Source organism: Aythya ferina (assembly GCF_964211825.1).
Source record: "Aythya ferina genome assembly, chromosome: 6".
In the NCBI taxonomy this organism is placed as follows: domain Eukaryota; kingdom Metazoa; phylum Chordata; class Aves; order Anseriformes; family Anatidae; genus Aythya; species Aythya ferina.
In genome coordinates, this window is record NC_140303.1 from 8156444 (window position 1) to 8173041 (window position 16598).

General features: G+C 34.8%; 1 protein-coding gene across 7 annotated transcripts in view; it reads right to left on the reverse strand.

Annotated features, from left to right (window-relative positions):
- Window positions 1–16598, reverse strand: part of ZNF804A (zinc finger protein 804A) — a gene marked incomplete at its 5' end in the record, with an annotated part of 254919 nt that overhangs the window by 90510 nt on the left and 147811 nt on the right. For all 7 annotated transcript variants that reach the window (XM_084522931.1, XM_084522934.1, XM_084522933.1 and 4 more), the window contains one exon: window positions 15677–15869. The remainder of the gene's footprint in view (window positions 1–15676; window positions 15870–16598) is intronic.

Sequence of the window (16598 nt, forward strand, 5' to 3'; positions counted from 1 at the left end):
ATGTCAGCTGCTTGCTGCTGGCTCCTCTCAGGGAACCAACATCTTGGAGTAGTCATTGGGGCAATGGCAAGGAATATGTTAAATACAATTTTCAGTCTTAGCTTACACTCTAAGGTCAGGATGATTCAGTGCTTTGGGATGGTAACTATTGAAAGATTCATCTTGCATTGTTCCAAATCATATCTCAAACAATTAATTTGATTATTATTTCAGAAATACATAACTACTATATACGCTTAATTCAAATGTGAGCAATTACTGAGTATTGAAAAAAATCAAATTAACTTTTGCACTTTATTTTGTGACCCACCAGTGTCCCACAGCCAGAGTCACTGGTCAACTGATAAATGGTGCATCATTTACTGTGTACGCGGTCTTGAAAAAATGTGTTCCTTTTTGTTCAAAAATATACTAATCTGAATTTATTTTTGTCTCTCTCTCCTCCTATCAGGGATAAATAATACTAAATTTACTAAAAGAGCCAAAAATGAAAAAGTAGCTTGCTAATTGCCTTGAATTATCTAAATACTACTCACCACAAATAATTACTTAGCATAGTAAGACTATGTAAATTAACTGACACATCCTTTTATTAATCTTATTTCTTGAGTTATACAAGAGAATTCAGAAAGAAAGAAAAAAAAAATGAAGGAATGTTTTTTCCAGTTAAACTTATATAGTTTATCCCAAATTACGGTTAAATCTAGTGGTTGTAATTGCTTTCTGTTTTTTCTCTTTCTGTTTTGGATCCCCATTTATTCTAATAAGTATTAGAAACACTATCAGATCAGTCTTATTTTGCCACTACACTTTTCTTTGTAGGTCAACATTTGATCTGTAGGGTCTAGATTAAGATACATCAGTCAAGAACAACCAACATAATAGTTTCGCCATCCTGCTCCACTTATGTCTCTAGTACAACACACATAAACTGTTTTGTCCATATCTGGGGTTATCAGATAGTGATGTGAGTAGTGATGAAGTGAGAATGCAAATTTGCTGCTTTTGTCGCTCGGCAAAGACCTTGTGGAAGTCCTTGTATTTCAGGTTTTGTTTTGGGAATAAAACTACCATCTGCCGTATTATTTCCTCCCTAAAATTGCCAGTTCATGCCAAAGTAAATTAATTTCTTATTATTTTGCATTACCATCAGTGTCTTCTCCTGCTGCATACTGGGATCTCTCCCTTCACAAAGTAGTTACGATTTTGCAGTAATGTGGAGTTGATCAAAAGCTGTGATGTTATGGGAAGGGTTATTGGAAAATAAAAGATTGGAGAGGCTCTCTAATGTTTATACAGATATCCTGTCACTTTGCTAGGTGAGGAACAAAGAGGAAATTGCTGTAGGAAATGGAAGGGAGATAGAGTTAATGAATTTTCTAGCAACTTGAACATTTCCTTGATAAGGAACCATAGGGCCCTTTGCTGCAAAGGTCTACAAAGAATTCAGTTCCATACTGCCAGTTCAGCAATCTTTGTCTCAGATGTTTGCGTTGCAAAGTAATATTTGCAAGTTCAGGCAAAAGTCTAATTGTAGCTTTACAGTACAATGACAAGCCTGAATAAAATTACCTCTTCGAGAAAACTCATGCATGTGCAATCTAAAATAAAAAGGAGAATACATTACATCTAAGATGTATTGGTTAATTCCAATTTCTTTGCCTAAGCTTTTTATCAATGGGAAACACACCTAGCATTAAATAACTTTTATTTCTCCATAGAAATATTTTCAAAGGAAAATCTGACTAAAAACCACAGAGCAGGCTAAGGGAGAAAACTTTGCCTATGAACAGAAATACTTTGGAATATGTTTTATGGCTACAAACAAACTTTATGTTCTTACGGCTGCTGGCAGTCTGTAAATAATGGCTGGCAAATTGATAAAATAATCTCATGGGCCCAGAAGATGCTCTTAATGCTGAACCGAAGTCCAGAACAGATCTGCCACTGTAACTGAACCGTATCTTAAATTACCTGGAATAATTTAAGCATTTTGATGATTTTGGGCCCTTCTATTTGATAGAATACAACGTAACACTACAATTGTAGATAAAAGTAGTAATTCCCTTGCCATCTACAAGTGAAAATGTTTCACTAGCTGTGGTGAATAAATAGCATAATTGTGATTTATTAAAAACAAATCAACCCTTGATGAAATCTATACAGATTAGAAAATGTCAGTTGTCAAAAAGGAATATAAAGTGCATTATAATAAGAGCATAAATAGAAATGAGCTCTACCCTAACAACAAACCCAAGGAAGACAAGATCAAATTCCTGATCACTAGAGAAAGAATGAAAATTTTCCTTTACAAAATAAATAAATAAATAAGGAAAGTAGACATCAGCTGCCAAGCCTGAGGCTTTCAGTGGCTGAATCCACTGTCTGTGGCAGGGCGCCTGCTGTTACCTCAGCGAGCATGGTGAAATCTGCAAGAATTTGTTACACTAAATTCATTTAATTTGTAGGCTTTAAAAGGAAAAATAACACTAATACTGAAGAGAAATTAAAACGCATGCAGTGAGATTGTGGCATTCCATCCCAATAAATACCTTATTGACATTTCCAGTCACAGGCCACCCTGTGCCGCTACAGAGTTCACTAGGCCTCAGGACAGAGGCCTGTCAGTTGTGCTTGGTCTGAACCCACCCTGGCCTTCCTGGGTCTTTATTTTGCTGTAAAAGCATTTTTTTTTTAATTATTTTTTAACAGCCAGATGTATATACCTTGTATATTCATCTTCTGTGTGTTGTTGTTGTGTGAGGAATGACGCGGCGTTGTGAAACACAGGCCTCCGCGGCAGGCAGCGGCCTGCAACGGGGACACAGGCTGAGGGCGTTGGGCATGGTCCGACTGAACATCTCCTGAGGGAGACCTTCAGAACAGAACCTCTTCTAGGGCTTTAAAAAAAAATAAACAAAGTATCCAGCATTATTATATATATTTTTTTTAAGTATCCAACATCAAACATTCCATAGACAGTAAATTTGAAGGCCACATGGACTTGCAGACCAGTGTAGAAAAAATTAGGTATAAAACATGTTAGCACACATCTAAAAAGGACCCCAGCTTGGCCGTGCATGAGGAGGAAGGAAGGATCAACACTGACTTCATATTGCTCCTGGCAAAGGGCAGGGGATGGTGGCACGAAGCACATGTATAATGACTTTAGCTGTATTGTTATTGCTTAGATTTTCTCTAATGATGTCCTTTTCCTTATTCTTTGTATTTTTTCTTTTTCAATAATCATTAAATGTGGATTAATAATAATAATACTCTGAATAAGATTTCAATCATCATAACCCTAAATTTTGAGTTTTTGCTTTTTTTTTTTTTTTTTTTTTTATTTCCCCCATAACAAGACTGCAAGTGTAACAAAGTGCTTTTTAAAGCACATTACAAGAAGCAGCTTAGTCCCTGTATGAGGGTATCTTCACCAAATTCACACTGGTTCTGTCCAGAGTTGTGACTCTGAATCACTACCATCTTTAATGGGTGTCCCATACAGATGCTGAACTACTGCTGCTTTTTATGGTGGCAACTGGCACAGAGGATCATTGATTTTCTACAAATTACAAGCTTCTGATCAATACCTTCCATTTCATCAATTAGATGAAATCTTGAGTGCACACAGGTGTTTTATAAATATCCAAGGACTCATGGGTTTATTCTTCTTGATCTCAGAGTGACTACAACCAAGGCTTCAAAAAACCTTCTGTAAACTGTATCAATGCCAAACTCAGTGAGTTAGGAAGAACCTTGCTGGGAACATCAGAGAGTCTGACGGAAGGGGTAAAACAGGAGGCTTTAAACCACCAGAGGGGGATGTCTTGAGAATATTATTACTTATTTCATATGAAAATCTGCAGATATACTCACTACATGAAAATCTGACATGGATCCTTCCAGTGCTTGCAATTATGCTACTTAGGAACAAGTTAGCCCTCCTTTTTTGACATGTATTTTGGTTTCTTTGCTTGTACCTCACATTCTGTGTCTTGCAAATTGCCTTTACATATAGCCACCTGCCATTCTTTTGCTTCACAATTTCACAAATGACTGTTGTACTAGTGATAAAAGGTGAAGGATAGTACAAGTAGAGCTGTACTATCTTTAGTACTATCTGTACTGTTCTTAATTTGGAAAATAACCTGGAATTTGAATGCCAGGCACCAAACCTGGATCTGAGTTGCTGAGAGGTTGTTGTAACAGGTCCTAATGGAGATAAGGAGTTACCTCTCTGACAAGCCTTGCACCCTGTAAGTCCAACTCCTATTTGGGCTAATTCTTTAGCAGAGTGCCCCTACTGAAATCACTAGGATCTAACTGTTTTTCATGCAAGTTGGAAGGTTAGCCATGGCTACATCTACCTGATTTCTGAAAGCCCCTAAAGATGAATGCTCTGCCCCCTCTCTGAGCAACCTCTCCTACTACTGTCTGAAATTATTGTATTTTATGCATGCAAAGCTTCAAGTGCTTTTTCACCATAGAAATTGTCATTGAACCTCTATAAAAATGTTCAGACTTTATTCCCATCATTTCTGGGCAACTGCTAAAAAATATTATATAATTTTAAATATTTTTAAAATGAAATACATATTTTAATAAATAAAAATATTAAAAATATTTTTATATTTTATATTGATAACACATTTCAAAAATTGATTTTGTACTCCCCCATGCATGTCTAACTAAGGCTTTCAGTTTTATCTCATGCTGTTGAGGAATGGTACTTTGCATTATTCAACAATGATTTCACATCATACCAAAGACAAAGCCAATATCAGGGATAGCTGGCTTTTCTCACATGTTTGGGGATGTTTGTGTTGACGAACACTCACTGATTCATTAATATTCATCAGCTGATACTTAACTTGAAGAAATATATATAAAATACTTACCATGTATAATAATATGTTGCAGATATATATTCCATTATATTCATATATATATAAAACACATTCCAGAATCCATCAGAATTATTTTATCAGTGACAAATTTCATGGTTAAAACCAGCATTAGTTGCAGTGCATTACTACTCACCTTGCAATATATTTTATATTGTGCCTGACTTTTCAACCAACAAAGAAGAAAAAGTCTTAATAGCAGTTTACTCTATTCAAATATTGTAGAAGGTGGGACATAAACATAACTGCATGAAATCAGTCATCCTGTTTAGCTTGTTATTTTTCATAATTGGAAAATGAAATACTACTCTACTCTGAATGCTATTATACTAGGAAATAAGTCAGGCATATAAATGGAATTTGTTTTATAGGTATTTAAAATAAATATTCTTTTGAGGCAGTTATGCTTTCTTTAGCTGAACTTTTTAGTAATTTGTAGAGGTGTTTATGATGATGTTGATTGAAATGAATGCAAAAATTTGTATCTAAATATAAACACACACATATTTCACTTAATATTCCATTATGGCCACAGCAGTCAAGTAGGAGATAAGCCCCTGTCATAGAGGTCAACAGATTTCATAAAAGGAAGTGTCAGTAATTTACTTAATGGTCTTGATGGACATGCAAACCGTATGACATTTACTACAGATGCCTATCACTTGATTTATTCACTGGGACTTGCACCAAAATCCAAAAGCAACTGTGCTAGGTTCATGGGACCATTTATGAAGGAAATTGCTACTTATAGAGAGCAGAATTATTAGTGTAACCTGAAGGAAACACGGGAAATGTTTCATAAAATGTTCTTTGTTCTTACGTAAAGCATACTTACTTGAATTCACTTGGTACAGAGCTTTGTTGGACTTGAACCATGCACAGGTCTTTGGCATGCAACGAATATGATTTCTGGGCATTATTTCAACTGTGAGATTTTTATCTTTATTCCATTACAGTTTTTGTCTCTGTACTATGAAATTCACAACATGATGCTGAATTTAAGTTATTCAGTTGAAGTTATGCTCCTGGCTACATATTTTTTAATGACATGGGATTTTGCCTCATAAACTGCTATGATCAACTGTTGTTTTCCTAATGGTTTCTTGCTGCAACACCAGGATGCACACATGGAAGGATTGCACATTATTGAAAGAGGATATTTATGTGAGGGGAAAGAAAACAAAAACAAAACTTCTAAAAGTTAAAAAAAAAGCAAGGCATGAACAGCAGGTTACTGTAGAGACATGACTCTGAAGTACATGAAGCCTAAATTCAGACAAGCATCAGCAAGGATCTTAAAAATGAAGTGCAACTAAGAGATGCTGAGAGAAACGAGAATACCAACTCTGTTCATATTTTCAGTGCTACTTCATGGCAACACGCCCAAGAAAAAGCAGTCACTCAACTCTCTGCTCCTATTAGCATTCATTAGTTAAAGACCCTGTACTTGAAATGTGCTTGCAGATACCACATCATTTCTGGAGCTCACATTTTAAGCCATGGACATCTGAATAACAGGCAATGTGGATAACTAATAGGGGTAGGATCTACCCTCTGGTAAGGAATGCTTCCAGCTAGCACATTCTCTGTTTGTAATTGAAAAGCCATTGATTCAAATGTTAAAAATGAAAATGTTTGCTTATAGTTTCTTGCAGATCAGAATTAAATTTGACTACAGCTACGACTATGGTAATGTTTTTTAAACCTCCAAAAAAGAATTAAAGTTGCTGGAAGGGAAAACATTAATCACAAGAGAGCAAACCAGATGATGAGTAAAAATGCAATAGGCATGAAAAGCCTGTTCAGATCTCTTCAGCTATGCATCATGCACAAGCTGACAAGAAGCATTTACACATGGCTAGATATTTCTTGTCTTTTGTTGAGGTGCGTGTTAAGTTTTTTTCTACCTCTTCTGGATAAAGCTTATTTCCAAATACCTAGCTTTTAAATATTGCACATAAAAATAGTTTAGAAGTGACATCAAAACATGTCACTCAAACATACTACTTTTTATTTAGAAGCTTTATTGTATGTACCATTCCTATGGCAACTGTGTGTACTCCCTCCCATGACACAGCACCCACCTAGAACATCAAGATAAAGTGAAATTATGCATTGCATAATTGAACAAAATTTCACATTCTTTCAATATGACCTGACAGCAATGTATCTACAATTTTGCTGTGGGTTATGCTGTCATTTTTCAATCTGAAAGAAATTTCCACACAGTGATGACCCGCTGTAGATGGGTAGAAAATCACTGGTCATCATTGTCACTGTAAAAAGAAAGATTTCTTCAAAATTGTGCATTTCAAAAATGCACAATTACTTTCTGATTTTGAAGTAGACTAAGCAGAAATTTGAAAAAAAATAAATATCATCGTGTGACAGCAAAATAGAGTAACTGGCACTTGGTAAGCTCAGATCTATTTGATACAGATACTGCCTGTTTAGCAGTGAAATCACACATTATTGGATCTTTTGTCTGTCTGTCCTCTCCTATAATGCACCTACAAAATCAAGGCTGAAAATGAGCTGTGGGCATCTGAAGTCAGTACCATATGACTTCAAGCAGCCATAAACTTACCAATAAATAAATCAAGATTCGTTATATATATATATATTTTTTTTAAAATTACTGGCTGGACATGTGATACTGTTTTCACTCCAGCTCTTTGTTGTTGTTGTTTGTTTGCTTGTTTTGTTTGAGTGGGGGGTATTTTTCCTGGTAAAAAGTAAATTATATAATTGAACACCTATATTTTATATATTTATTTTATATATTTTTATATATACTATTTTACATATGTATATAATTTATATAAATATTTATTTTATATATGTGTATATATTTATATATATTATATATACAATTTAATATATATAATTGAATATATTCTGCACTTGATAAAGTTGTGGGCATTTTAGCTGCATCTTGAATATAAATTTAAGTGTTCCTCAGAGAGTTACAGAGCGCTGGCTCGTGCTTGATTACAAGGGTCAGTATACTGCCTGGCACAGACCTAGCTTAAACCAATTCACATTTTCCCAAGCGATTACCAGGCACAGTTTTGCATTTTGGACAAGCTGAAGACCATTTCCCCCCTGTTCACATGCAGTAACGTTTCCTGGGACAGTACCAGAGCCAACTGACATAGATGTGCATAGCATTGTGTCAGCTGTTTGCAGTGCCCAGAAACATTTGCAAACGCATTTAATTTATTATATTCTACCAAAAGGAAACAACTTTCATACAAATTCTGCTAGTCTATTAACTGTAAGGCAGTCTCTTTCTCTTTTTTTTTTCTTTTTTTTTTCTTTTTTTTTTCTTTTTATTTTTTATTTTTATTTTTTCCTTATTGTCTTGCAAAGTAGAATTTGGGGTTCAACAGACAACTAGCCATATTTTGAAATTGCTGCGGAAGCCTGGACTTGATTTTTTAATTTGTTTTCTCAAGAAAATACACATACCTATCCCTATGGGCACAGGTATCTGTTGTTGTTTGATTTTACTCTTCTTTCCAGGTTGTTTTCCCACAGAAGTTTTTCTCATCACATTTAGAAGAAAACAGTGCTTACTTTAAGATATGGTGAGATAGCCATGTACAGAAAGAGTTATTTACTGTTAGAGAGAGTGGATCGAGCTCTTGCTTTAGAATACTGTAAAAAAATGGTCTTAAATGTCTTCACAATACATATTAGTTCAAAACCAAGCACTTTCTATAAGTGCATAGTCAAAATGCTGGCTGAATTATTTAAACACTAGCTAAAACACTAGAGAAATAAATGGTCCTGTATCATTCTTCAAGCCTTGTGAAATGAGAAGAGCTTTTTCATGCTGATCATTCCCCTTTTATGCATTTTATTACTCAAACTGAGCAGAGGCTAAGATCCAGGGTCTGAAAATTTGATTTAAAGTTAGATTACTGGCACTGGTGAGCATAATCACTGAAAACCTCCACAATGTTTATGAAACTTGGCAAGTGTTTATGGTTTAATTAGAATCTGGGACCAAACTCAATTCTACAGTATTCTTCTATATTTCTGTCCTTGCTGTGTGGCAGAACATCTTGTGGAACTGCTCACAAGATGCCCAAGAATCTACAAGTGCTGCTGCAGAATGCCTCCCAGTTGCCACAATAAAAAGGTTTATTTTCCTAATTTCTTTACCTTTCCCTGATCAAAACAGTTACGTAATGTTACTGTGGATTGTGAGCTTATTATAGCCAATAATTAAATAACCCAAAGAAAGCCTAAATATTTCTATAACCATTTTAACTTACTTGAGGTCCTCTTTTAGCAGGTGTTCTATTAGAATTCACAATTTTACATTGCTCTTCCTTTTCCTAACATAATAAAAAAAAAAAAAAAAAAATTAAAAAATTATCAATGGCGTGGAGAAAACTAATAAGAAATTCTGATTAAATGCACCTAATATTGGTTTTGGATGCTCAGTTTACAATTAGTTCAGATTTTTTTATGATGTAAATATTTTTTTACATCAAAAATCAATGTATTAACATCAAAAATATTCTCTCTCCTTTTCTAGCTGAAAATGTCATAAACTTAGAAGCTAATAAAATGCATTTCATCTTCTCATGTACTATTTGAGAAGATAAGTGTACGCACTATATTAGAAAGTAATTGCAATTGCTTCGGTCTCCTAAAGGAAGCAGAGTGAGATTATTTCTGTCCTAATTCACATGCCATGTTTGTGACTGAGATGAAAATCACATCAATGACCTCTCACGTCTGTCTTCATGTACACGTACTCCCACTCCTCACAGTATAACAACAGTTTCAGGATCCTGCATGTGTTGTAGCATGAATATCCGCTACTGTCTGGCAGTAACAAAAAGGCCTTCCTAACCCCAAAAATGCAGCTAACCATCTATATGCCTCACGTGTACGACAACAGCAAGCAGGATTTTTTTTTGTTGTTGCTTATTTTCCTTTGCCTTTTGCAATGGAAAATGAATCCCCATGAAGGGAGGTGTATTTTTTTTTTTCATCATCCTTGTTGACAGCTGAGGTACCAGTAGCTTTAAAACACACTTCTGTCAAGGAGCATCAGAAGACCCAAAAGTTAGGAGGAAATGAGAACTGAGTTTAGCTTAGCATGCTAGAACTCCAAGGAAATGGCTCAGTTCATGAGACTGATAAGCAGTGTGATAGATTTGTGGAAAGAGAAATTTCAAAACATTTTTATGTAGACTCAGAAAGAGCATTCAGAGCCTTTAAATGGCTTTGGAAATTCCCCAAGATCCACAAAGCTGTCAAACATCAGCCTAGTTGAAAAGTTTGCCTGTGAAAATGAATTATCCAAATCCAAAATCCAGACCTTGGCTTGAGATTTCTGAGCTAAATAATTCTTCATAGAACCAAAATCTTATTGACACGGAATAGTTCAAGCTACAGATGCATTCAGAGCAGCTCCACCAGATATAGATGGTATAAGTGAGCATACAAAAATGGATGATTTCAGGTCAAACCAGTGCCTACTTATTAAAACTTCCATAAATCTAGAAAAGCAAAAGACCCCTATTCTAGTTACATATTTGTTATCATATAAGAGAGTCACACATTACTTGCTATCGAGTCTTTCATTATTATTCACTTGTAAGCAGGAAGAAAATTCCATCTTCCATTTTATTGAAAAACATACGAAAACTAGACAGTTGCCTGAAGTAGCTAATGCTCAGAGGGCATAGACAATTTGCAAGATCTTGCTGTAAAGGCCTCCTTTCCATTCTGCATCATTTTGCCTGCCTCTGCAACACACCCACTGACATCTCCTTACCCTGCTTCCCCTCGATGGTACTGACACCCAGTGGGTGTCTCCTCTGCTCTCGAATCTCAAAAGCCACTCTCCATCCCACCCACTCTGCCACCTAAACCCACTTAGTGACCCATCACCACACCGAGCAGGCCCAGACTCTTTTCCACCCAACATCCCAGTTCAGGCATCTACCATCCCAAAAACAAGTTTTGCCTCCCTACAAATTTAGACTTAGTCCATAACAATAAACTTCATCTTTACTGCTTACCTATAACAGCACTAGGGCCAGTCTTGAAGACTATCAAAGAATATTTGGTACTGTGAGTACCTGGCATTTTGGCTCAGTGTGTGTGTGTGTGTGGGGGGGGGGGGGATTAAAAATGATTTACTTTGCATATTGTTCAAATGGTCTTTTTTTATTATTTTCTCTGCTTTAAAACTGTAATGACTTTATTTGTTTATGGAAGTGTGCCCTGCATGTCTAGTACTGTTTTATAATAGCTGGATTTAGATCCAGACTCTTATTTCTATCCTAGACATCATTAAACAATTTATTTTCCGTGATAGGGGAGAGCTCTTGGGCAAGAGCTCTCCATTAGCATGAATTATTAACGATATGTATATACATGCATTATGGATTTAAAAGATGAAAAGACAGTTTGCCAGTTATTCTATGGAGCTTTCTCTGTCTGCAAGGCCACTGGATTTCAGACAGCTGTCTGTGCTGAGTCGTCACAGACAAGGAATCTCCCTGATGACCACATGGATCACATGGATTTTGTTTTCCTGTTGCTAATATTAAATAAAATTTTCCAGAAAAGAAAAAAAAAAAAAACACCTTTGGTTGGTAATATCTGCTTAATCTTCCCCTTCTTCTTCCTGTTGTAAGGTTATGTTGCAAAACAGCTGATAGCTCAACAAATATTCTGGGGAGAGGTCACAGCACTGTCATCAAAATACATAGACTTTAATTTTAAAATAACTTACAAGAAGGATATTTTTGTAACCACAGCGTTTGAGCAAATTGTGTCATTTTTAGATACTCCTGCTGACGCATCTGCTTGTGATGTGTCAAATCACATCTATCAGCTATGTTAAGCTACATAACCCTGCGTGATAATGAAAAATGATGGAAAGAAGCAGCTTTGATACAGTACATCACACTGTGACACAGCAGTGTAAAGTCTAAAACATTTAAATCTCAAATAAAACCTCTTAGATGTGCAGCTGCAGATAGTCTCCACTCATGTTTCTACACAGCTTTGCTCTCTGTGAAAAACATTCTGTTAGGTGTTTGCTACTTAAACCTTTCCAGGTAATTAGTTCCCTTGGCACTTCAGGATTTATCCATCCCGCTGCTCAGGATAATGCCACACAGTCCAGTGTCAGAAAAAACCATCTTTTGGTATCCAGGGGTTAAAAAACAAAAATACTCCCGAGGAGAACTGCATAAAAGGATGAAGGGAGGTTTCTAGAGATTAATTATCACTACTCGCAGTAGGCCCAGGAAGAGTTGATTAAAGCTCTAAAGCTCTTTGTTCCTATCTTTAAAAACCCTTGCAACTGGACCCCTTTATGCCTGGCCCTCCTTGTATATCTTTGTGTTGCCGTCTGCCTCTATGAACATTGCCAGGGTCAATACTATGATTTTTTTTTTTTTCTCTCCAGAAGTACCTGCATCTTTTCCTCTAGGGAACCTTTCACAAACCACTTTCAATTGTCCTTCAAGGGTAGTGATTGACATGGATAGTTCTCCAACAGGTTCCTTTGCCCCTGCTTCTGGGTAAACTGGTGGTGGCAGATGAAAACACCTTCCCTTTCATTTCTTCTGCTTCTAGAAGATAACCTGTTAGAAGGAGAGAACAACGTGTAGCTGTGGGCAGTGGCAGAGAGCAATGTGCTTGCTTTGCACACTGAAAACTCTTTCTACTGAATAATTTCTCCAGAGAGAAGAGGGACTTAGAGCAAATTGTATGCAAATCTCCTCTCACTATCCTGTCTTTTTTTGACAGTGATGGATTGACAGACCAACTACCAAAAGGCATACTAAGGAAATCAGCACTGCTAATTTAAGGGGGGGGGGGGGGGGGGGGAAAGACACAAAATACAGCTAAGAAGTAAAAAAATCATATAAAATAGCTTGAAAAAACTTTCCTATAACCTAGAGAGAAACATATGTTTATTATAACCCCTTTTTTCTTATTATTGCTTTCTGTCACTGTTCCCCCACTTCAATAGTTGCTTCTGTTCTCCTATGCACATTTCAAACAAGTCACTCTTACCATTACTTAATTACAGGTGCAAAATTGCATCCAGAAAAGAAAAATACTGAACCAGTAACCTGGTAAGTTCATGCCACAACACACATGCACGCTTGTACGTGTACATATATGTATCACCTCTAAAATTCAAGTAAACTTCTATTTCTAATTACTATTTCACAAGCGAAAAGTATTATTTAGGCACTGCAGATGCAGCTTTCATCTTTTCGTGTCTTACGGTGATTGTCCCCTCTTTGTTTCAATACATACAAGAAGGTTTTGGGTGAAATTACCCAGGTCATTATCCTGAACTGCATTTCAAGTAGTTTTGGACCTGAATTGGCCTTCACTTTTTCTATGTTCACAGTAATGCAAATACTCTAATTTAAATAGGTTTCTGCTTGACTACAATACGACTATGAAGTGTATGACACATGACTGCCCTGGAAATACAAGACATTTCTTTAGAAAATGCTTGGTTTGGAGTGTGCAATACTTACGTGCTGTTTCTCATCCATGAGGAAGGTACACAGGTACTATCTACAATTCATGAAAAAAATCCATTTACAAAAGTACTTTCCTGTTTGCTGTTTCTTTTGAGTTGTATCCAAAACAATCTTAGAAATCTCATTCATAGCAAACAGAAACACCACTGCTGATTTAACAGTAACCTTCTTTAATTCACGTACATAATATCATACCCATTGTGGATTCACATTTGAAACTTACTTACTTATAGTTTTTTTCTACATGGATTTGCATGTTTGATCTTATCCCAGCAAAAATAAAGACCACTGATACATTATTTTACCTCAGTATTGTACTCCTGCTTATGAAAACCTTCTAAAGGAGCCTGTACAGGTAGAAAACCCAGAGTTTTCATTAACTGTGTTTTCTTCTTTGGTATCAGAATAGAAGGTGCGTATATATGTGTTTCAAAACATTGATGACATATAACAGAAATTTTAAATATAACTTTATGGCCATTAATTACAAAAAACATCCTTACAACAAAGAAGGTAAACGAATAACTTAAAATAGATTAAAAATTCTTATTCTATTACTGAGTTGTGCTTTTTGTAATACCTTATGAAATTATTATTCAACTGAAAGCAATAAGTATTGGAGCATTTTAATAAATAAAGAGACCGAACGTCCCAGATCAAAATAAATCCTGAGTAATATTAATGGCAAAGCTTCCTTAGACTTCATTGGTTTCAGAATTTCACCAACAGGGCAAAATTCAGGCTCAGGAGGGTAGAAATTCTTCTGGATGTATATAAAATCCATAAAATAAAATAATAATAATAAAAACAAAAAAGAAGAAGAAGCTTGAAGCAAAAATAGGGAGTCATATAATTCTCACAGTCGGTATACTAACTTTTGCAAAAAAATAAATAGTAAACAAAAAAAGAAGAAAGTATAGTTCTTATTCATAAATATACACATTCCAAGAAACACTGAGAATCTTACTCAGAGACAAACAGAAAAAGATAAAACTTTATAGAGTTCCTGAAGTAAAGAGAAGGAAGAACATAAAGCAATATACAAGATCATAACTACTGTAAACATTAAAACAAAGCAATCTACAAAATCACGTACATCTTAGTAAGCCATGTAAATTTAAAAATATCAAATGATTTCTGCACAGTAAAAATGCCCTTCTTTTGAAGAAAAAGAGTTAACATATCTTTATAGAATTTTACAGTAGGCCGGCATATTGCATAAATATGTACACTGCTGGGTACATCAAGTCTTTAGGCAATGTACAGTAATAGAAATCAGAAAATGAACGTATGGAGTTTAAACGTGTAAACTATGAGCACCATGTTAAAATACCCAATAGATTAAAATTTGCCACCTTGGTTACAGACAAATAACTGTCTTAAAAATACATTCGTCTGGTCACAATGTATTGCCTTCATCCAAGAAAGTTAACAAAATATTTAACATTGCAACAATGGCAATTTTTAGTTGGCACAAATCAATGAAATTCCACTGAAGCCAGGAGCTGTACATCGATTTACACCAATTATGAATTTATAACAAACATACTTAAAAACTGAATTTTAAATGCAGGGTATCAGCTAAACATTATTATAATTTGAAACACATTTTGAGAAAAATGCACATTATGGAAAATAAACTCAAGAGAAAAATTATAGCCATGTTGTAAACTATATATTGTATAAGGAGCATATTATCCCATACAGCACATATTAAAGACAAATGGATGTTTAAAGCAGTCTGAAGACCACGTCTTAATTAGTTTTCTTGAGTGTAAAATGTTCATGGACCGATAAGTTAACATTGCAAGTAAAGACAACAAATTGCTTCATAATGATATCATTATTGTTTGATTACAACAAATGATAAAAGCAATCATTCTTACTCAATAACATTGTGGAAAAGGTATTTCTTTTACTAACGTTTATTATCAGAGGTTCTATGTACATGAATACTCATCACTCACATCTGTAGAATCTTAAACCTTTTTCTTTCTCCCAAGCAGTCAAAAGCCTGCATATTTTCTAGTTTGAAAATGAAACCAACTGAACAATTTGATTCTTTTGCTCTTCATAGGTATTGGCATCATTAGAAACATTCTGTGTACTTACAGACAAGACAAAAGTGTCTGATTACTCCAGATTGCCCATAACAATAAGAGACACTGATGATTCTTAATGCCTGAAAGATCCTATAGGACATTAGTCTATGGCTCATGTTACCTGAAAAATGGTATGGCTCCAAGAAGGTCATAGTCTGGGCAGACTGCAACTTTCCAAGGACAAAGATACACTTCTCATCTCAGCGGAACAGATTAACTTCTCAATCATTTCTCTGCAGAGCTGTTCTGCGAAATCACTTAACAAAATCTATAACCTAATTTAGGGTCATCATTGCAGTCTGAAGATTTAATTCCTGCGATTCAGATGGATTAAAGGAATAGTATCACTTTTACTGTTTACATTAGGAACACAATCCAGTAATTCTATAAACTGGCAAACTGGTCAGGAACATAGACACAAAAGAACTTCTAGATTTGTGAAAATTGGAAAATTCCAAAGTAAATTAATTAAGCAAGTTTGGAGAAAATTATTTAGAATGATAAATTTCAATTATTTAGCATTTGAAATAATGTTTACTTACAAATTAGATTGTCAAGTCATAGAATAAAAATACACATTCGATCTAAAATACCAGATAAAGTCTGAAAAAGAACTACCTTTACATAACTTACTAAAATTTATATACTTAATAATAAAACAGAAACTCAAAAGAATATTTTATTATGTCATTTAATTTAGCGTGGTCAATTTTAAACTTATCTTGTGATTTATTTTTATATTGTTTTTACTCTTACATATGAAGTCACATATACAAACAGTTCTAGCACTAAAGGCAATACCATGTTAGAAAATTACTACATTTGATGGTTATTAGTCTTTTATTCTCAGTAGTTTATACACTATTGAAAAGCAATTACAGTAGATAAATAATTGTGCAATGTTGTAAAATTGTTTAACAACTTAAAATAGAATTAATTTAATTTAAATTGTAGAAAAAATGTAAAATCCAAAGTTGTTTGAACATATTTAAAAAATAAAAATACTTCTTAAGTAATAGATGGGATTTTTTCAATGAACATTA